General features: G+C 41.2%; 1 long non-coding RNA gene across 4 annotated transcripts in view; it reads left to right on the top strand.

The window, feature by feature from the left end:
• LOC134414567 (uncharacterized) overlaps window positions 1-21,676 on the top strand; it is a 94,942-nt gene continuing 73,266 nt past the window's right edge. For 2 of the 4 annotated variants that reach the window (XR_010026798.1, XR_010026796.1), the window contains exons 1-2: window positions 1-140; window positions 3,753-3,948. This is a non-coding gene — a long non-coding RNA (uncharacterized LOC134414567). Of the gene's footprint in view, window positions 141-3,752; window positions 3,949-6,192; window positions 6,247-7,343; window positions 8,722-21,676 lie in introns of those variants that run through there. The other 2 variants (XR_010026797.1, XR_010026795.1) reach the window with 2 other exon arrangements.

The raw sequence follows: 21,676 nt of genomic DNA, 5'->3' as shown, positions 1-21,676 counted from the left end.
CAAAGGAAAGCACGCGCACACGCTCCTGAGAAAGCAGCCTGCACGGAGGAATTACTGATTGCAACAGGAATGGAATTTCTCCCTTGCTGCCTTGTTCGGATCGTCAGACCTCCCACTCTCTGGATGTCAGAAACTGCAAGGTAGCAACAGCAGAGGAGGGCAGGGGAGGGCAGAGCAGAGAGGGTCTTTTTGGTAAACCAGCAGCTTTTTCAGTGCTTGTTTAAGAGGTTCTCTGCTTGGGGGCTTTTTCAGCACACGCTTTCAATTTGCAGCGGGTGGCTCACAAACAGCTGCATGCAATTACAGGGATTTACAGGATGCAGGCTTGAGAGAGACAAAATCTAAGGCTTGCAATGGTAGATACTAGTGAAATATGTAAGTGAGAAGTTTTTTCCCTAAAGAGGGGAAATTCCACCAGCCTTAAAAGGCAGGCATAATATTCAGTCCCCTTCAGTTTTAACTCCAGGTCTGTGCTGACATATGAATCAAATTGGTAATAGATATTTATAAAAAACTGGAGTCACTCTGATGTCACATTCTTTTGTCAGGAGATAGATGTAAATGCCAACTCCAGCAGCCTGTCCCAAGCAGGCATCCCGAATGAAACAGTTCTGTAAAGCAAAGTGTGTAGAGCAAAGGGGAAACAAAACAGCCTGATACTGCTTCTGCCTTTTACTTCTGCTGCCTGGACATACATGGAGAAATAGCCAACTCTTCCATTTTCAACCTAAAAAAAACCTGCTCCCAGACTTTCTGAGACTTAGAGTTGTCAAAAGTGTTGCTGAGTGGGTCTGCTGCTCACCTGCACATCCTGAAATATATTACAGACTTCCCTCATGGTGGGAACAATGGCTTTAAACAGGCAGGCTCAGGCAGTTCACAGTGAGAGCTCAGAGAGGTGCCAGTGTCACTGGGAACCCGTGAGTCCTGGCAGATCCTTGGGAGCTGCAGGCTGCTCCCATAGCTTAGCTCTGTATGCAGCACTGATAACCCTGCTGCAGATCCCAGGGAGCTTCAGACACATGTAGCCTTACTAGACATGTGCTGATCCCTTCATGGACCCAAAACCATACCAAAGTGAGTCTCAGGGCACACACTGAAGCCCATTCAGATCAGTGGGGCACAGTTAAAGAAAGCCTTTCACAGTAAAGTATTTTGGAGCCAGTTTTACCCACAGGTGAACCCAGCAAGACTGGGCAGATGAGGCAGTAGCTCCCACTAATGCCCATGTGGGACTTGGAAATGTGTCATGGCAGTGCTAGTTTCCCAGGTGAGGCCAGAAGACTATCAGACAACACAAATTGGTAAAAAAAAAAAGGTGGTAATGCTGGATTTAGCAAGAAATGTTTTGGCCCTGGCAGTCTAACCCAGAAGCCAGACAAGGAACTTTTCTCTCTCCTTTCATACAATAACCAAATGGGTTAGTGTGTTCACCAAGTGAATTTGGCATCCATGCTCCACAGGGTTTGGTGCCCGTCCCCACAAATGTGAGAGTGCATATCTGATGCAGAAGGTGGGCTCCACTCCTGCTGAATGCAGCCACTGTGCAGAACAGGGCTCAGGACCCCTTGGCTAGGGCTGCAGACCACCTTTGTGAGGAGCCCAGGTGTCCTGCTGCTTTCTTAGAAGGCTGGCTCTGGGCCCTGACAGCTATAGCGTAGCAGTCATGGGTGTGTCATGGGTGCCACTCCTAAGAAAGAGTAGCAATATGTTTATTCATACAACCCAGTGATTTTGCCAAGCTTCATGGTAAATGTGAGGAGGGTTTAATAAGATCTGATGACAGGGTGCACTTGATTATTTATGGCATAAAGGACAGGGTCAGACAAAACAGGCAGGGAGAGAGACTCTCCTGTTGAGTCATGAGGCTCAGAAAACACCTCCTTGTGTTCTAAAGTGTTCTAAACTCCTTCTTAGAAGGGAGTTTATGTGTGCCTAATTCCAAACTTAGACTTAGTACACAGTTTATATCTGAAGGATTATATGTGCACAATCTTTTGTGTTACTTAGCTAAGATTTCAGAGTTTTACCATGCTATTATTCATTTACTGACATTCTCTTGAGTCAAGGGATCTCTCAAGTCTGAGGAGTAACCTTGAGAGCTACTACTCAAAGCAAAGGCCCTGGCAAACAGTCCACTGCTCTGCAGGAGAGATCAATGAGCCCTGGCTGTTCACTATTTATGAAGTAAGATAATTGACTTCTTGTCATATTTGCATACCAGCTACAGAAGTTAATTTCTTCCAAACTTGGCCTGAGTTGGACCTTGACAAACAGTGTGGTTGGGGGTGTGCAATGACTCATTTAAAACTGCAGCTCTACTCAGGACATCAAGAACATCAAGTGAAGTGCAAGCCAGCTGAATGTTGCCTTGCCTAAGACCTTGCAGCTACAGTTGTAAACTCTCCATTTAAGGACTGCACTGTTTACTTTGGTGTAGCTGTAGACACATGAGTATCTACCACAAGGTCTGAGCACCTTCTGAAAATTTAGCTTTCCTGACAGAAAGCAGTTTGACATATGTGAAACTGAGGCACAGGCATATTAAATTTTCTTGTAGGTTTGCACAGGAAGCATTGATAAAGAAACTAGTTTTGTGCAGGTTGACATATCAGAAACAAATTTGTGATCTTACATCTTCTAGCAAGTGTGTTGGATGTGCAACTGATCACGAGTTTATCGTATTATTTATCTCAGGATTTTTATTTTATTTTGACTGCAAAAGTTACTCATCTCACCTTCTCCCAAGAACCTGAAAATTGCTTTCCTTCCATATAGTATCACTGCAGCTATCAAGCAAAAGAGTGTCCAATCTTCATTTGCAGAGCCCAACAAAAAGAGGGTACCAGGGCTCTCATCCATCTGCAAAACCAAGCGTGAGCCCTACCTTGAGAATCCGGTGTGGAACAACTCCTAGGTGATCAGTCATGTCCAAACCAGCCTTGACCACTGCTTTTCCTCAAGGTGGAAAGATCTGGGAAGGTGTAGGTGCCACGCTCTTCCACTTTAAACCAAGGAGCTTGCAGGTGGAGAACAGCAGAGCCCTGGATGCTGCGACCTGCAGTCCCAGGCAGCGCGTCTGCACTAAGAGCAGGCAGCTGCGCTCTGCCCCAGCCCATGGAAATTAAGTGGAATATTAGCTTAAAATGGCAATAATGTGGTTGTGGTAGACAGAAAGCAGTCTCTAGAAACACAGCTGGCATGGGAACAGACTGCATATTGCTTTTTAATTTCTGGAAGGCGCCAACGTAACAAATTCATGACAGCCCCTCCCCTGTTCGCTAGCTCTGCTTGGAAATTTTTTGCAGGACATTATTTTGTTCTCTTCAGCAGGGATTTTATGCTTGGCATGGTGCACATAAACACTTCCTAGAAATGCTGCTTTTCAACAATTTTCATCTGAAAGTGGAGAAGTTAAAAATCTAGTTTACATAATTCAAATTTGGTGTTCTCATGATTGTTTCAGGTGTAAAAATCCCCAATTTCTGAGCTTGCCATTGCTCTCTGGCATTCTGAATAAATTTTGTAATCAGTAAATGTAGGATTAACTGAGGATGTTAATCAATCACTTTTATATCTATAAGTGGATAGATATGGAGGCAAGTGAAATGTGAATAATTTGTGTTGCTGTTGAGACTACTACAGTTTGGTGTCTCTGTTTGCATTTATCAGGGGCTGTTGGATGTGAATCAGAGGCTAGTTATTACAAACCAGGACTAATAACTAAAAACCCTCCTCTCTTTTTGATGCAGTTAAGTTCATTCTGGACCTCTCAGCCTTCTAGACCCATGCCATTGTAGTGAGGTAACAACAGCTTGACATGAGCCTTCTGAAAATCATGCTGGAACAACATCCCTCATCTCAGCCTTGCTGTTCACAGGTGATGGTCCTGAGCAAGCTGGGTGTTGCAGCACCAGAACACTGTGTCCTGGTGACTGTAAACCTGAGGTGAGTAACTGGCTTGGTGTTGTAGGAGTCTTTGCTGTGAAACAGGATGTCTGTAATAATTTGCTCTGAATTGCTTTTGAATGACAATAGAGTATGAGAATTTGAGGCTGAAGGGAAAGCTGGAATAACTCAGTCTAACTACAATTTCCAAGTAAAAAGAAAATATACATATGTATATATATATATATAACTCAAGCTCTCTAAATTTTTTGTCTATCCCACACACTAATTCTAGTTTCAATCTCTGTTCAATCCCAAGTGAAGCTGAATTCATAGCTTGCTTTTAAAAACCTGATTGTCTTATTCATCCATGTGTTTTGGAAAGATGTGCCATATTCCTGAAGATTTGTAGGGTGTCATCCTTTCCAACCACATTATTAGTTCAGGATCTACAAGTTCCTGTGCATACTTACAGCGCCAAGGGGAAGTCAAATGTGAAAGAGAATGCAGAGCACCTTAAGACATATCTTTTATCTGCCTAAACCCATGCACTGGGGTCAGATTGGTAACACTGTACCTTCAACCCCTTTAGGTTGTGTCATTCCAGTGGAGCTCAATAGAATTACTGTGGCATAAAACTGATGGAATGATTAGTTGGCTGGAAATTAGAGTCAGAATTATTTATTTTTCTCATGTGCTATTTTACCCATTTAAAAATTTCACTCCCTGTATCAAAATTTCTTAGTGGGCGGAAAAGTTATGAAGGATTTTGATTTGGAAACATCCAAATATATTGCTTCAGTCTTGTTGTTCTAAATATGATACTTTATTATTGTTGTATTAATAATATTTTCTTATGAGCCAGCTAACCAGCTGTGATGCAAATTGTCTTATTCCCAGATTCTCCTGGGCAATTCATATCCACCATGACAGCACACCCAGAGGCAGTTTCAAGTTGAACTGAGTTGAAATAATATATTCTTGTTCAGCTAAAAAATAAACTGAAATATTTGGTTTGGGTCAAACCCATGTATTGAAGAAAATACTTTGTTTGGTTTTTTTTTTTTTTTTTTTTCCCAGAGGAAACCTGAATGCTTCAGGCAAAAATGATTTGATTTTTCCTTGAATAAAAAGTTGATTTTGTGGAAACTTTGTTTCCCAACAGAGGCTGAACTGTTGGGGAATGTCCCTAAACTTTTGTGCTGAAGCAATGAAAGGCCTCTGATGCTTTAAGGAGGAACTCTGCCTTATTTAAAGAAACCTCTCTGAAAATCTATGCTTTATTTTAGTGAAACCTGAAGGGAAAGATTCTTCTCCGTATCTTGCTCTCAGCTGTAAATATTAACTATTTATATACCTGACAATGACCTTTCATACCACAAGAGGCATCTGCAGGCATTTAACTTACTAAAACTTGTTCTGCTTTGAATATTTTCATTTCAGTTCTGCTAGCTGATAGGTTGGCTTGCAATGAGACAATATTATGTTGTATTATGGTCAGCTGAGTTACAATTTGGCCGGTTTTTCTGTAGCTAAAATTTTACTGCATCCTGACACACATCACTTCAAAGTCCATTATATAAATCTCCATATTCCATGCATTAATACCTGAACCTCTTCCACTATCTTTTTCCTCAGTTCAAACTTCCAAGCAGTAGTGAGCCTTTTCCACTTGATTTGCTTCTGCTTATTGCTTCAAGATGCACTTGCTGCCCACAATTAACACTGGTCATCATCCAAAGCCTGTCTCCTGCCAGCTGTTACCCAGTGAAATAGCAGCTTTTTAATGGGGTGACCAAATCCTATACACCATATTGCAAAGGTGGCTTTGTGGGAACTTTCTGCCAAGACAGCATCATCTCTGGGGAACCTTACAGCTAAAAAATATTTCATCAGGTGATAGACAGTTCAGAAGAAGGTGGGGGCACTTCATCCTTTCTTTCTTTCCTTCCCCTCTTCATGAAGCTTCCATCACTTTGATGAGCAGTGCAAAGGAAGGGGAAAATAGGAAGACAAAAGCAATTTCTTTTTTTGTGTGTGCGTGTGTTCCAGTCTATGATTTGGCCATATTTCTCTCTCTGGGCTACTTTTTTACTCTTATTTCTCTAGTAGCATGTAAACAGAAATGAAATAGTAAAATGAATCCATAAGGACTTTCCTACATTTATGCTTAGACATTGATGGATGGAGAAACGTTTAAGAGAAAAAGAATCAATTGTGAATCCAAAGATGTGGCTCATCTCTTCTGGATTTGCAGCATTGCCTGGCTGCAGGGCTTAATTCAAATATATTTGTACTTTCTAGAGGCTCATGGGCTCACCAGTGTATGACAGACAGAACCACAGAGCTGTGAAATAGGTGAGCACCACAACAGTGATGAGTAAAATATTTTTACTTTCCATACATTTGGTAGAATCAAACAGCTGCAGCCCTGAAGTTTTACATGTATAAAAATATATATACATAAATAAATGTAGCTGCTGTATTACATCTGACAAGTGACAGCTGTTATGTTTTTCGTCTGTTATTCCTAGGATAGCACATTTTTCCAAGTTATTAAGTTACAGTGTGTAATTTGTAAACATCAAAGTGGAAAACATTATGCAGTGCACGAATTAGCATGAATGTCTGTTATTGAATATGTGCTGTATTTCTAGAAATATGTAATTATTCCTCAATAGCAAACTTAAAATTTTAGCTATCCGGTTTTGCTTAGTTATATTTAACTGATTAGAAAAGCTTTAATGGATGGAAGCAAGAGTTCTGCAAAAGACATTCCCCAGAAGGTCTAATTTTGTGTGAAATAAGAAAAATTGTTTTCTTGATGCATAATAGTCCAGCATAAAATCAAGGTTGCCTGGGCAATGTGGACTGGCAAGGAGGTGCAAACAAGTAACACAGTTCCACACTGGCTGCTGGAACCCTTCAGTGTCAGTCATGATATTGTGACTGTGGCTTGCCAGGAGTGTTGGTTGACATTACCCGCTGGGATCCAGTTTGTCTGTCCAAGGCAGATGTGCCCCTTAATTGTAGGTGCATGGAGGAACAGATCTTTCCATGGAAAGGTGATTGATTGCTGCCACTGATGCTGTGGCACTGAATTTAGGGCCAGTCTTCCAGTGGGCTGCTGAGCTGGATCCCACCCTCTACTCATTTCATGTAAGGTGGCAATTGACATGTCCAGCTGTTGATTGTATCTTCCTAGGAGTGTCTGGTTCCTAAAACAGTGGGAACCATGACAGATCCACGAAATGCAGTACAAAAATTATGTCAACTCCAGATATGTAAATTGTCTTTTACATCAGGACACTCTTTGAACTAGTTGACTCAAACAGTTGAGCTGATATTTTGCTGTCTTTCTCACAGAATTGTTTTGCTATAATTTAAAGTGTTCTGGGGGAAATGTAGTGACTTTTTCATTTAGTGATGGAGCTACTTCCCACCTTCTTTTTCAGATACAGCAAGTGAACAGGTACTCTCTTCAGAGCCTGCAGAATTCTGCTGTGATGGTCCTAGAGAGAGCACAAAGCCCAACAGCTTGATTTGCAAAAGGAGCTGTAATTATTTTTCTAGTTTAATAGACACTGCTTTATCTGTGTTCTAGTTCCTAAATATCGCTGGAATCCAAATGTTTTTCTTTAGCACAATTAAGGCAATCAAAAGTATTTATTTAAAGCACTTAATCACTTAAAGAAACAAGTGGAATACTACTAAAATAGAGAATAATTTTACAGTGAAGTTTGATATCTCTGTAAACATTTTAGATGTAATTTTCTTCTGACTCATTTTTGAGTCCACTGAGGATCCAAATATCAAGTTTACTCTCAATTTCCACCTGGGAAGCAAGTACTGTGAATTGGGCTACAAGTGAAGAACTGATTGCTTTATGTAATTTAATTTATACCATTCTAACATATGTCAGAACACCACTGTATTGTGGAGTGCAATAAAAGGCTGACATGTTAAGAGTCTTTTTAAAAAATCCACACTCACTGGGCTTCTCCAGATTTTACACATCCATATTGTGCAAACATGAGCTACAGCTGAGTATTACAGACATGCAGGGCAGGCACAAGAATCCCTGAGGGCACCTCTGATCTGAATGTTAAATTAGCTTTATTGAAGTATGTCTTTTAAATGAACTGAGCCTGATGTCTTTCTTGTACTGGAATATGCCATCTTAATGATGCTTCCTTGAGAGCTGCTGATGAGAGAAAGGAATGAGGGAACAGTCATTACCATTAGGAGCAAGAAAGTGCTGAATGGTGACTTACCCCCTCTCTTCCAGCCACAAGTTTTTATAGAGTCTATTAATACCTTGCAGGGCACTGCAGCTTTCTGTGGTACATGCAAGGTCGCTGAGCTAATGCACACCCATAAATCCCAAATAGCTGCTGCTCTGCCCTGGTCATCTGTGAGAAAGTCCTAAGAGATGTGCTGGCACAACCCAGAGCAAGGAAGATATGTGTGTCTGGGCACAGACTAGAACTAATGTGGATCAGAATACTTTTACTTCCCAAAACATGCATATTCCTCATAAGGATGGCTGCTAGAACGTTGTGTAGCCCTGGCAGCTACCCCTTGTGAGATACCACCAAGGAAAGACTTCATCAAGGTTGCCAGTTCCATGGGTGCAAGGGCAGGGAGGATGCAGGAGCGCCCTTGGGCTGGCCACAGGAAGGGTGGGAAGCAGCTTGGAAAGCCCAGACAGCAATTCCTGGGACATGTGGGCAGTGACTAACTGTGACAGAGCTCTCACATGGTGAGAGAGCCATGGGCATTTCAAAAAAGGGAGGCATTTCAAAGAGCATTACATATTCTCATGTATGAAAGTCGGTGTTCAGTCTGGTAAGGTGAAAAGATATCAGGAGCAGGGACTGCTGCATAGTGTCAGGACATGCAGAACAGAAAGTGAAGGGTGTATAGGAAGCTAGAGAAGCATTTGGTGTTTGAGGGATGAAGGAAAGAAAGGAGAGAGGAGGAAGATGTGATCTGATGTGCAGATTCATGAGTCAGGTATCAGGCATGCAGAGTCAGACGAGTCTTTGACAAAAACTCCCTTGTAAGCCCAAGAATGACCCTTTCCCACATCCATGGTTTGAAGTTTGTTACTTGAAGTGCAAAAATTTGCAAAAAACAAAATTCCAAAAGAATCTTCATGTTCCATGGTTTTCTTTAAAATTTTAATGTGTTTTTGGCTTTCATACACTATCAAATACTAATTTTAATGGCCATTTGTTCTTCAGTATTTCTTAGACTGTTTTGTTTCCATGTCAAGCATGCTGTAGAACAAAAACTGCTCCAAGTAACTTAGACCCGTGTTTGTGCTAAGAAAAGGAGAGCTTGCCAAAGGACCATAGTGTCCTTTAAACCATTGGTCAATCAATGTAGATGGAAAATCTCCTGTTTTCACTCTAACATGTTTCCAGGAGGAAAACAGCTTATCTTTGCCAGGTCCAGAATCTGGTCATTAGTGATCTTACTGCCATATCCCAAGGCACTGTTCCAGTGTACTCTCCTGACTGAGACTGACTTTTAATACCTGGAACAACTGAAATCCCATAACAGTCTAAAAAGAAACAGTGAAGAACCTGCTTTTATAAAGGAAGGCTTGGAATGGGCATGTGTGCACAGTAGAAACTGTGCGGGTAAGAAGTTGTAACTAGTTGCACTGGTTATAATGAGGAGCAAATTGAGAACAGGGATTTGTGCTCTTTGGGTTGAAGAGGCTCCGGGTGCCAATGGAAGTCTCATCATGGACTGCTTGGCAGAGGTTGGAGCCTGTATGTTTGTATGTGTCTGGTTTTATTTATGGGGAGTTTTGGGACTGCACAGTCCAAGGGAGAAAAGGCAGTGGGAAAAATGTATCTCCTTTCCTGGTTGCCTCATAGAGTTATTATGAACACAACTCACTTCTTAGCAACACACTGTTTACTGAAGTCAGAAGTTGTGTGAAGGGCATTTGGGGAGTGAAAATGGCAGAAGTGCCTAAAGCGCTTTGACTTTCTTACTTTCGCTGTAAGAAGAACACTTCTGCCATTTGTGCCTTATAGCTTGTGCCCAAGAAGCCCACCATGAGGGGAACAGAAATCAAAATGTTCTGTGGTGTTGTAAAATTTCAAGGCAATGAGACATACCTGGCACTTGGTAGATAGAATCAGTACATCACAAGACAGCTGAATTGCTTCCTTGATGTTCTTTGTGTAGTGTTTAATTTAATGCATGGCATTAAAATGCAAGATTCAAGCCAAAAATTTGCCTCTGAAAATAAATCGGGCATCCACCCAAATGCTTGACAGGAGACAAACCTGGTATTGTGGCCCTGTCTAATGGCTGAAACCCCTGGGCCCTGCCAGCCTGGTGAGTCCGAATCCTGAGTCAAGAGCTGCTCAGGGAATACCTTTTTCCTGTAAATATGTGCTTAAATATCAGGCTGCTGAAATGGTGCATCCGGCTTGAGTTATCCTGTGCTAGTGATACGTGAGCAAAGAAAATGGCAGGATCCAAGACAAATAAAGGAAGACTTTGTGACAGCAAGAACTTCTTTTTCCTCACAGTGAATTCACTGGTCGTTCATTAATGTTCCCACTAATGTGAAGTTAATGGAGAACTGAACTCCCACAAAACTTAATCTGGAAAATGTGGGGCAGATGTTCTTGTGTCAAAATGCATTAACTATCTCAGTGAATCTGAAAAGATGTGATCCAGATCCTATTTTATGGGCTGCACTCTTCAAAGTGCTTCCTGGCATTGGGGTAACCTTACTTACTGGGACCACTAGTAGGTTGTTCTCCAAAATAAGTAAGTCAGTGCTACCGACCTCACTGCCCAGATTGGAAATTTTCAGAGCTCCAGAAAAACACAAACATGAAGGTGAAGAATGGTGAACCTCCTGCCTGCAACTGTCTAGGACAGGACTCCTAATTTTCCCATCCTCCTGCTGCTCTTTAGATGTTTAGATATGTTGTTCCAAGTTCCCATAACACCCATGAGTGCTGGCAAGGGAGATCTGTGAGTTCTGTGCTGTCCAAACTAAATACCAAATTAGCACCCGAAGTCTGCTTTCTGAATGTCCCCCTACCCCCCTACCCAGTTTCTGGGGTGAGCTATTGATCTGGGTTCACAAATGTTGTGTAGCTCCTGACTGTTACAAAACAAGCACTCAGTGCTTGCACGCTGTGTCTCTGTCTCACACATGCACCCTGCTAAAGAATAAGAATGAACCATTAGAGTCACAATCTGAAAATTGGAAACACGCCGGTGTGTGTCATCAGCTGGAGAAAAATCCCATCATTACTCTGCTACTGCAGCATCCTCCTTATTTGTGCCTCCAACTCAAATGCATTAAATTTAATTACACAGTACTACAACTCCAAGACAGATTTAATATATTTGGATAAAAAAAGCTTCAAAAAAACCCCACTCCTTCGTTTATAATTGAAGTGGCACTTGTGCTGGCAGCAGAGGAAAGTAAAGTGATTCCAGGCTGTGGGGCATGGAGCAGAGGGGCAGCTACAGAAGCGTAGAATGGTTTATGTTGGAAGGGGCCTTAAAGATTGTCTACTGACAACCATGGGCAGGTGCACCTTCCATTAAACCAGGTTGCTCAAAGCCTCATCCATCCTGACCTTGAACACCACCTGGGATGGGGCATCCACAATTTCCCTGGGCAACCTCTTCCAGTGCCACATCACACTCACAGGAAATAATTTCTTTCTAATATCTAATCTAAAGCCAGTCTCCTTCAGTTTCAAGCCTTTTCCTTTTGTCCTATCGCTGCATATCGTTGTAAAATGTCCTCCTGTAGCCCCCTTTAGGTGCTGGAAGGCGCTATAAGGTCTCTAGAGGCTGAATAACTCCAACTCTGTCTTGGGAGTACAATGGGAAGCAGTTTGAATAAATACAAAATTTTAGTAATACAAAAAGTGAATTTGTAATACTTTAATCCAGAACATGGAGTGAACAGATGCAAGAACCCCATTAGGTCAGCTACTGTGTGCCCCTGACTGTATAGAACTGAGACAAGAAATGTGCTTCTGTTGGATTAGTTCTCCACACTCCAAGCAATGGGATGCCTGCTTCCTAAAATATCTTCCTTTTTAAAGAGGTTTTGTTTTTTCCCCTTGACAATGGGCAGTTTAAATTCACCTTGTGATTTCATCCGCTGTTACTAATTGCATCCTTTCTCCTGGAAGAGGTAACTCCCCTTGGTATGCAGACCCTTCAAATATTGATAGGAAAATAGTTGTCCCTTTTCTTTTGCAGATGTGTTTAAGCCCAGTTGTATTCATAGTTAGCCTTTCAAATCTTCCCTCCTGCAGCCCCCGCATCCTTCTTGCTGCTCTGTTTTTACAGTTTCTCACTGGGCATACGTCTTTGCATTTCAGCTTTGGTGGTAATACAACAGCCAGGACAGGTTTGCCAAACCCTTGCATACGGAATGGAAGACAAATAATACTATTGTTCTTCCATTTTACAGTAGGAGATAGACAATTTGCTTTTGCTTGGGCACTTTTCCCACCACCTTCTGAGCTGGAACAGATTGTCCCCTCCAGTGTAATTTCAGCCATATTCAGTCCTTTAAATTGTGTTTGGATTTTTTCCATTAAATCAGGGGAGGGAAAAAAGAGGAAGTAAATGAGAAGCTTTTGCCCTTCCCTTTTATGAGCTATTTCATTTCATCATTAACTGTATCTGTGTTAAAAAGATTTGGGAAAAATAAGGCATGAGAGGAGGTTGTAACAGGTGAAGGGGATAAAGCAAGAGAAATGCAGTGGAGGACAGGGGATGGGTGGGTACTTTTGAGGAGGGTGCTGAAGAAGGTGTAGCAATGATTAAATGGGAAGGCTGAACTGGGGAGGCCAAGTAGGCAGTCAGTAGCAGGAAGTGGCATCTAAGGGACTGTAGCACATCAGTGGCAGCTAAGGGACAGTGGGGGAAAAAACTGACTTGATCACCTGCTGGGTGTGAAGGGTGAGAAAAGCAATCCTTGTGGTAAGCAGAGAACATGGAAAGCTGGATTTGTAACTTGAAAGACAGTTAATGATGTGGAAAATCCTTCTGTACTGAGAGGATAGCTTGATATGGGAAGATGTGGCATGGTAAGATGGAGCAGAGTGAACATTCAGAGGGAAAGGTCTTCCACCAGCATGTGCTTGACATAACTTGACATGGCACTGTTACACTCTTACTCCCCAGAAGGTAATAGGCCAGAAGCATCAAGAAACCTAATGAGGTTTGCAAACAACCCACCAGGAACAGACTAGAGTGCAAACATAGTGATTGTTTTACTCTGTTTCGGAGCAGTTTTTACACATTTTGTAAGCTGCTTTATTACTCATAGGACTTAACCATGTTTCTTTTATTTTTTCTTTAAATGTGCAGTCCAGACTTTCCTGCTGGAAACAGTGTCCAGCAAACAAGTATTTAAGGGTTAAGCAAACTTGACCCTTCCTATTTTAAATCTTTGGCACTGCCACACCCATAAGCATCCAGGACAAAAAATGAATATAGTGTTCCAAAGCACAGTGGTGGGGTTTCCCAAACGCATTTGAGGTCGGAAGTCCCTTGATTACTTGATAGCCTGCATTCATTAGTCACAGTGGTGTCGTCATGCCCTGTTCCAGCTGCGTGTGCTTGGGCAGGGTTTTGGACACTGCAAGCAACCCTATTTTCCATGGTATATGGGCAGGCATTTGCATAAGTGTTAACTGCATGACTGCTTGAGCACAGCAGCAAGGCTAGTTCCTTTGTGTGAAGCAATTCAAGCTGCTGAAGCAGCAACTATGCCCCCACCCTGCTCTGGGCAGAAAAATATTTGTAGGTGCTTACCTTGTCCTACACATAAAAATAAATGAGCAAAACAAAGTAGGACTGCCCCCAAGTGTAATTCTGACAGCTTGTTTATGTTCCAGAAGCTCAAGAAATGTTGAATTGTTCTTGACTCCTGGAAAAATAAAAAAGAAGAACCTGTGCTTGAGCAGACTTACAGGGTAGATTATGCCCATGGGGTGCCTGGCCTGTGGAATGTTATCTCTATTTGTTACACCTGCTGATTTCAGCCCTATCAGTATGTTTTATGGGTTACTGAATGTGTTTTCATTGCAGAAGTCTGTACATTTGGCTACCCTAGTTTTGACTCACTCACTGTGCTGCTTTTCTGAGCGCATGTACTCCCTGCCACAGAAGTGCCTTGAGAAATTGCTTTCAAAAACTGATCTGAAATTGCAAGGAGTCCCATGTCTCTGTTTCTCAGATTTATTTACGAAATCTCGTACTGGATCTGGTGCTATATTTTACACCCACACTGGAACAGCTTAATAGTTTAAGCTTTGTACTAAATAAAATTTTTAAAATCCTCTTTTGGTTTGAAAAGCAAGTCTCTTTTCTCACTTAAGATGAATAAATCTTCTGTCTGCAGCAGCAACTGGTCTAGCTACAGAGCTCTCATAATAAAAGAGAATGCTTGCTTAAAGGGAAGGTTATCACTTTAGATGGTCTGCTAAAGGATTTAGAATTCCCAGTCTCTTTGCTCTAGCTAGTCTGGTCTGAAGGATGGCAGAAGAGCACACCGAAGCCAGGTGAGGAAAAGGCAATGCCTCCAGCTGCGACCTGCTTTGGCTACAGCACTGTTGGAGAGAGAGAAACCACCTCATCCTCTCCTCAAGTGTTATTGGCCAAGCAGTGACCCACCCTGGAAGCCATGTAGGGGTGGCAGTGCTGCTGTTGAAGAAACGTGGAGGACAAGAGGCATTGAGAAACAGCAGTGATAAAACATTAAACACACCCTAAGAGAGGACAGGTGGATGCAGTCTGAGTAGGACTTACTGTGAATGGAGAGGTGCTGACTACTTTATCATTCCTGAACATTTGATGCAAATGTACAGTGAGAGTTGGTTGTGTTTTTTTTGTTTTGTGGGGTTTTTTTTATTATTATTATTTTGAGTAAATCCAGCATAGAGTAGTTGGGAATGAAAGTTCTAGATAGAACTTTAAATTTCATCTGTGTAAGAGGCCCCTCTTAGTGAAAGTGGTCTCTCAGTGAAAATGAAAGCAGGTTGGAATTATACACAGATTGGAGGGATGGTAGAGTATTTTCACCCAGGTTTGGTTGGAGTGTCCTGTTTGGTTTTCATTCCCACCTGATGAAGCTCTGTGGATCAAAGATGGGGTCTGCCTGTGCAAACATACACAATTTAGTATTATTGTACAATGGATGCAGAACATACCAGGTCTCAAACAAACCCCAACAAGTGCAGGGGTTTAATTCAACAGGAAAGATTCAATTTATTGGTTTATTAGTAAAGGTATAAAAGAAAGGACAATAGAAACGTGAGGTATTTGCAGAATAAATTAAAATAGTGAGGAAAAGGGTAGACTAAAAACAAGTTGAAGCAAAGAGACAATTTTCTTTCATCATCTTGCCTCTTTCCATTTCTGGAGAATTCTACCTCAGGGAACTTTGTGAATGAAGATTTTAGAAAACAGGTAGATGACAGCAAGTATTTTGCATTAAATTAGATTCAATTTCTGGAAAGGTTTTTTTCTAATTTCTAATCTGATGGTCTAGAAAATAACAACAAAACCAACAAAACCTGCTGCTGTATTTTCTACTTGTACAGTAACAGGGAATTTTGTTAAGAGCAATATTGGTTTGAGGAAGCACAGAAAATAACATTTCCTGACATTTCTTTTTCCATCAAAATCAGATGAAAAACTGAATTGAAAATAAAGGTAGTAATTATGGTATTAAGGTAGGATTTGTAGAAACTACAGTATGGTCAGTGTAATGCTATACTGGTTTGGTAATGTACATGCTGTAGTTTGAAAAGACCACATCCTTATTTTCAGATTAAATTCTTCACAGTCAATAGCATTTCCAGCTAAAACATCATTCTCTGGTTTAGAAGATTAAACTCCCCTTCATGTCATGGCAACAGCTCTGGTTGGAATCCTAACTCTGCTGTTGCCAAATGATTTTGTGATGTTGCACGTTCATATTAAGCTAAATTAGCAGCAGGAGTCCTGCACTGAAGTCACAGTACATATCATCATCTCAGAGTGGGAAATTGTTTGATTGAAGCAATTTCCTCTCTAGCCACAGTGGGCAGCTCATAAGCTGTTCAGGCCTTTTGCAAGTGGGAAATGTGCAAAGGAATTTAGAAGAAGGAATACACTCCTGCCCATGCTCACGTGGCCAGTGGTGCATGCAGCCCTGATCTGAATGGGGAAGGAGATGTTTAAGACTCAGTACATTAATCGCTGCAGGTTGAGAGGCTGGCATCAACAGAGACAGGACAGAGAGGGGTGCAGAGCTACAGACTTCCCAGTATCTTGGAAAATTCGCTGCCTGACTGTGGCTTGTTCGACTTCAGCAGAACTAACCTGCACTACACAAGATCAAAGATTAACCTCTAAATGATTGTCAGTTGCAAAATTAGTCATTGCCATAAGATAGCTACTAGAGCTGTTTGGAAAAGAAATGTTCTTTAAAAATACTGATATTTCATTGGGGAAAAACAGGTATATATAGTTGATTAAGAAAAAGAAAGGGTGGTTTTGGTTTTTTCCCTTAGAATCTGAAAGCATTTGAAAGAGAGCAAAGCTTTGTGCAAAAAAGTTTTGTTTAATAAATCCCCTAATTTTCCCATTACTACAAACATTAGTTGAGTCCCAGGGTTTGGGAGTGGATGATCTTATCAGACTTCCCTAGGAACAGAACCACAAGCTCCCTTCCCTTACAGGGGCTTCGCTTAGGAAAGGCAATTAGAAGTTCACACCTGAAGACTTCAGATGCAACTGTGCACCCCTATTTCTACCCCCAGAGAAGATAGCATTTACCTCCATGAGTGTGCTTTTGTGCATGTGTCTTAAAACAGTCTTTACCTCTTCTTCCCACCTCTGAAGCCATTTCTTCATTTGTGCACATTCCCATCTAGAGTGCACTTTGTTTTAGGGGAAGGCTTATAGTTCCCTTAGTTTTAGGAAACTATAATTCACAGAGGCTCAGAACCTCACAATATGTATTAAAAACTTTTTTGTGGCCTTTTAAATATTATACCAAGAGCTGCTAAGCAATTAAGGCAATAAATCTGTGTAAACTGAACATATAATTTCTCTTAGGAATATAAATGTGAGAAAATTAAATGTCAACATCTACCTTGGTGTAGCCATAGAATGCGAATTCATTGTTTTACCCGAATCCCAGTTTTGTTTTATATTGCTGTTAGAGGAACTTTATGTCATTGTGAGGTTGGGTTTTTCATGTTTTTAAGAAGTTCAGATACATAGTCTCTGGTAACAGAATGTCCCCCTTGTGAGGGCCTTTCTCTGACTGCTGATCCTGCAGAAGCAGATGCAAAACCTTGCATGGTTTTAAGCAAAGCAGAGTTGCAGCTCTGGCTGTGGGTAGGCAGGGTGACATTTTTTCACCCCTTTGCATTCTGTTTCTTTTTACAGTATTTCTCACCTTATCAGACTTAGAAATTTCTGGAGGAAAGAACTCTTTCCTATTCTCTTTTCACACCATCTCTGGGACCATCAGGGACCATGTGCTCAGTCCCAGCCTCAGATGAGGCTTTTACATGGTACATAAACACTAACATAAACACACTGCCCATTCCTGTCTGTGCACTGGGAAGGAAAGGGAAATGAAAGCAGGAGCATTTTTTATAATACAGCACCAGCCAGAAACTCATAATATTTGGAAATGAGACTATACTAGATCTGTCTTGAGTCTCCCAGTGACTCAAGAATTCACTTCAAAATTCTCAAGAATTCGCTTCAAAAAGAGGTAAAGGAAAATACTTCCCTTGGCAGGGAATCCTTCCCTTCTTGTTGATAGAGTACATCCCTAGCATGTCTTGCATCTCAAGATTTAGGTTAGGAAGTTGTCATTGGGAGTTTTTTATGTGCTTCAGTCCTGGTTTTGTAATACATCCTCAGTTACCTAGTCCTGCCAGAATACAGGAGGAACCTACTTTTATTGTAGTGTAGACTAGTCTGGTTGTTCTTCATTGTTTTACTGAATTTACTTTACTTAATACAGCAAAGGCAACTGACAACACTTCTGCAGACATCACTCTGGTGTCATCTACTAGCCTCAGCTCAGGTGGATCAGTCACTACAGCTTCATGATGGTGTTGTCAAGAATATTTCATCACCAAAATGTAAATATTCTCCCCTTTAATTGACTTTTTTTTTCCTTGACAGTTAAGGATATAGCCTGATGTTCAATTTGGTGTCAGTCTAATTAATATTTCCATCATTTAAAAATGCATCCAGAAGGAGAAAGTTTGATTTTAACATTCAATTTTCTTCATTTTTATATTAGTAAGATAATAAAAATGCAGTGGATGCCACTGTCTCAGACTGACATCCTCAGAGAGAAATAACCTTGCTTCTGGTGCTAGCTGAAATGTAAGAATAGCATCTGTGAAGTCAAGCCAACAACCCTCTTTTCTGAGTTTCAGAAAAGTTGATTCACCCAAATCCAATTAAAAGAATAACTCTGTGAATTAATTAAATTGCCCTTCCACTAAAGTTGAGGCTTAAATAATTTGCTGCACTTGACAGAAAAGCAAAATAACTTTTATTGAATAAAGGATGACCTGAAACAGAGTTTCTGCCTTTGAGGTAAGCTGGGAATTGAGTGCTCAGCTCAGAATAAATGATAAGCTTGTCTATTTCCATGTAGTTCCTTGATGGGTTCATCTACACACGCAAGTACTTGCATGATCACCTTGGTCATCACCTGCAGGGATTAATTGCTCCTGAGCAGGTGTAGGGTGAGAATCACCTTACACTCTTCCAAGAGGAGACAGAGTATTTCCAGCAGACGTTCTGTTGGCTACATGTCAAGTTGCCCAAGTTCCAGCTGTGCAATTTGTCCCCCTCCTGACCAGGACCAGGAGAGAAAATTGTGTGGAAAATCTCATAGATCAGGATGAAGACAGGGAAATAGCTTCCTGATTACTGTGATGGGTAAAACAAACACAGCTTGGGGAAAATAAATACAATTTCTTGCCAGACAGAAATTAAATAGACTGATAAGAAACAAAGACAATTTTTTTGCAGAAAACTAGAAAACATTTTACAAGCAGACTTTTTTAACCTCTGTCAAGAGGTGATAATAAATATGGGCACTCCTCTGCAACAATATGTTATTCCCTATGCAAAGAAGTATCCTATATTTAGCTGCACTCAACATAATTTAGAGCCTCAAGTATTGGTGAAAACAAAAGTAATTCTTACCTACTTTATGCTGATTCACACTTTGCATAATGCTGAGCAATTGCAATGCCCCTTAAAGTTAAGAGCACATTTACTGTGCAGCATATAATCCTTCCATAGTTTTTGCTACATTAACTTTTAGAAGTTGTTTACACACCAGCTGGGCTGTTATGGATATTTTTTGAATAATACACAGAGTCAGGGCAAAGGTGATAACCAAGGTACTGGTGTTTTATTGGTGAAAGCAAAGGGTATAAGAGAGGTTGTGTTGACATGGCTTGGAGTTTTTATATTTTATTTCATATTTTTATAGAGAGAATGCTTCCTTGTTGAATACATTTTACAAAATAACCTGTGTAGGTATGTAGAATATGACTGAGAAAAGTATCTGAGAGCAGAAAGTTTTGGTAAAGCTGGGAAATTGCAATGAAAACAAAAGAGACAGTGCTTTGTCTAATGACTATATTTTTCTTAAAGAAAACAGGTAACTGAAGTCTAACAAACAGGCTGGACTAGAATTTAATCAACGAGTAAGTCAAGTCTCTTCAAACATTGAGCTTGATCAAGTTTTGAAAACTTCCTTTGACATTTCCTACTTGCATACCAAATTGGTACCCTACTTCTTATTACATCCCGTGTAAAGTACATGTTTGCACATATTGCATAAATATATATATAAAAAATATTGCTCAATGCCAAACTTTGGAACTGGGGGACTTTGTACCTTTTCTTTGTAGAGGATTTCTTCCTTTGCCTATGGAACTGAAGTAGTCTTCTGTCCTAAGAGACCATAAAATAGTAAGACCCCATTCTTTCATTCTGTGAGATACCTAAGTCAGGACTTCATGCACACGAAAGGAAGCTACCAGAGGTGCAATATGCAGACACTGATCAATACCAGGACACTTAGTAGGATGCTATAAAATCTCTATTTCTGTGATTGAAGTTTTTACTTTAGAGCTCAGCTGAAATATACCTATACCTGTTTCTATACCTGCTTCTGTAGAGCAGTTGATCAATTCTGATTCATAAAGAAATGAATTCACTCACTGAATGGTCAGATCACAGGTCCAGGTGACATTCAGAGCTGTGCTAGAGGCAGCTTGGAAGAGCTGGCCAGTAATTGCAGCCATTTCTCTGACTGTGACCAGGCTCTAGAGCACCTCAGACTTGCCTGGTGCTGCTCCACTCCCAAAAAATGCTGCACTAGTGCTGGGGTTTGTGGGCGGCTGTTCCTCTGTGACCTGCTCAGTCTTAGGCCCCAGCCTTGTGTCCTGGTGGCTGAAACCAGATCACATTTATTGTGCAGAAGATAATCCCCTTGGTAGTGGTCTAAGGCAGATGGTTGAAAAAATACTTGAGAATTATGAACTTGAAAATAAATGTAATTTAAAAACTAACTCTCCAGACATACAGTCCCAGTAGTTCTTGGAAACCACAGACATTTCAACTGGAACATAGAAGCTGTGGGATCAAATCACTTCTTATTAATTCCTTGCAACAGGTGTCAAGAGCATCTCATGGGAGTTGCAGGTGTTTGCTCTGTTCTCTCCCTTCTAGCAAAGATTCCTGAATATATTTCTGAATAGATCACTGCTGCTAGGTGGTAGCTGAAACCTTGTATCTAGGACAGCAAAAGTTCTTGGAGTGCTGTTGTCCTCTCCTGGGAGGAATTACTGTTCTTTATAGCAGAGCAAGCAGAACTACATTGCATTTTCACTGTAACATTTTCAGTTTGAGAAAGTTTGCTATAATGTTATAAGAAAGGAAAACCTCTCAACATTCAGAATAATTCTGTCAGTTGTTTTCTGTCCTAGCTAAAGAAATAGCATTAGTTTTCATTTTTTTTTCTTCCAAGAAAGAAAACAAATAGAAATTTAGATCTAATTCTTCAGAGGGGTTTAACCAATTAATGATTTTTGCTTTAGTACTGTAGTCATTTACTGTGATAAAGTCCTCTGCTTCTGAGAGGAGGAATGTGGCCCTCACCACACAGCTTGCTGACACTGGCTAACAGAACATATGCCTGTGCTTTGGCAGATGCCATCCTGTGGGAAGCCCTGGGGGAAGGTACAGATGTGACCCCAAACTGTACTTTTGCCTTTAGCCTGCAGCACAAACCTCCTTCTGTCACCCACCCAGCTGTGTGCTGTGCCTGAGACCTGCACTGCCCAACACTGGGGACGCTGCATCCGTGGGGACCATAAATATCCAGAGCTCATTGCTCAGTGCTTTGCAGCTGCAGGTCTCCATTGTGTGCTTGTCTGGCGTTGTGGGTGTCTGGCACAGGTGCAGGTTCCATAGGGAAAAGGATGGCAGGAGCTGTGTGGGGCCCCATTGACAGAATATTCCCTGCTTTGGTGTGGCCACAAGCAGGTGGCTGTGCTAGCCACCCGTCCCGAGAGCAATGGGGTTGAATTTCTGCCCTGCTCTCCTGAAGATGGGCTCTTTGTTGATCCTTGCTCTTCCATAGCTTAGGAATCTTTCACAGAGCAACCACTGAATGCACAACAAATTCAGTTCCCACACAAATCTGAGCATCTTCTGATGCAGCAAA

Source organism: Melospiza melodia, chromosome 2, assembly GCF_035770615.1.
Source record: "Melospiza melodia melodia isolate bMelMel2 chromosome 2, bMelMel2.pri, whole genome shotgun sequence".
Classification (NCBI taxonomy): Eukaryota; Metazoa; Chordata; class Aves; order Passeriformes; family Passerellidae; genus Melospiza; species Melospiza melodia.
The sequence above is the reverse complement of the archived record's forward strand: the minus strand, read 5'-3'. Positions and strand labels throughout refer to the sequence as shown.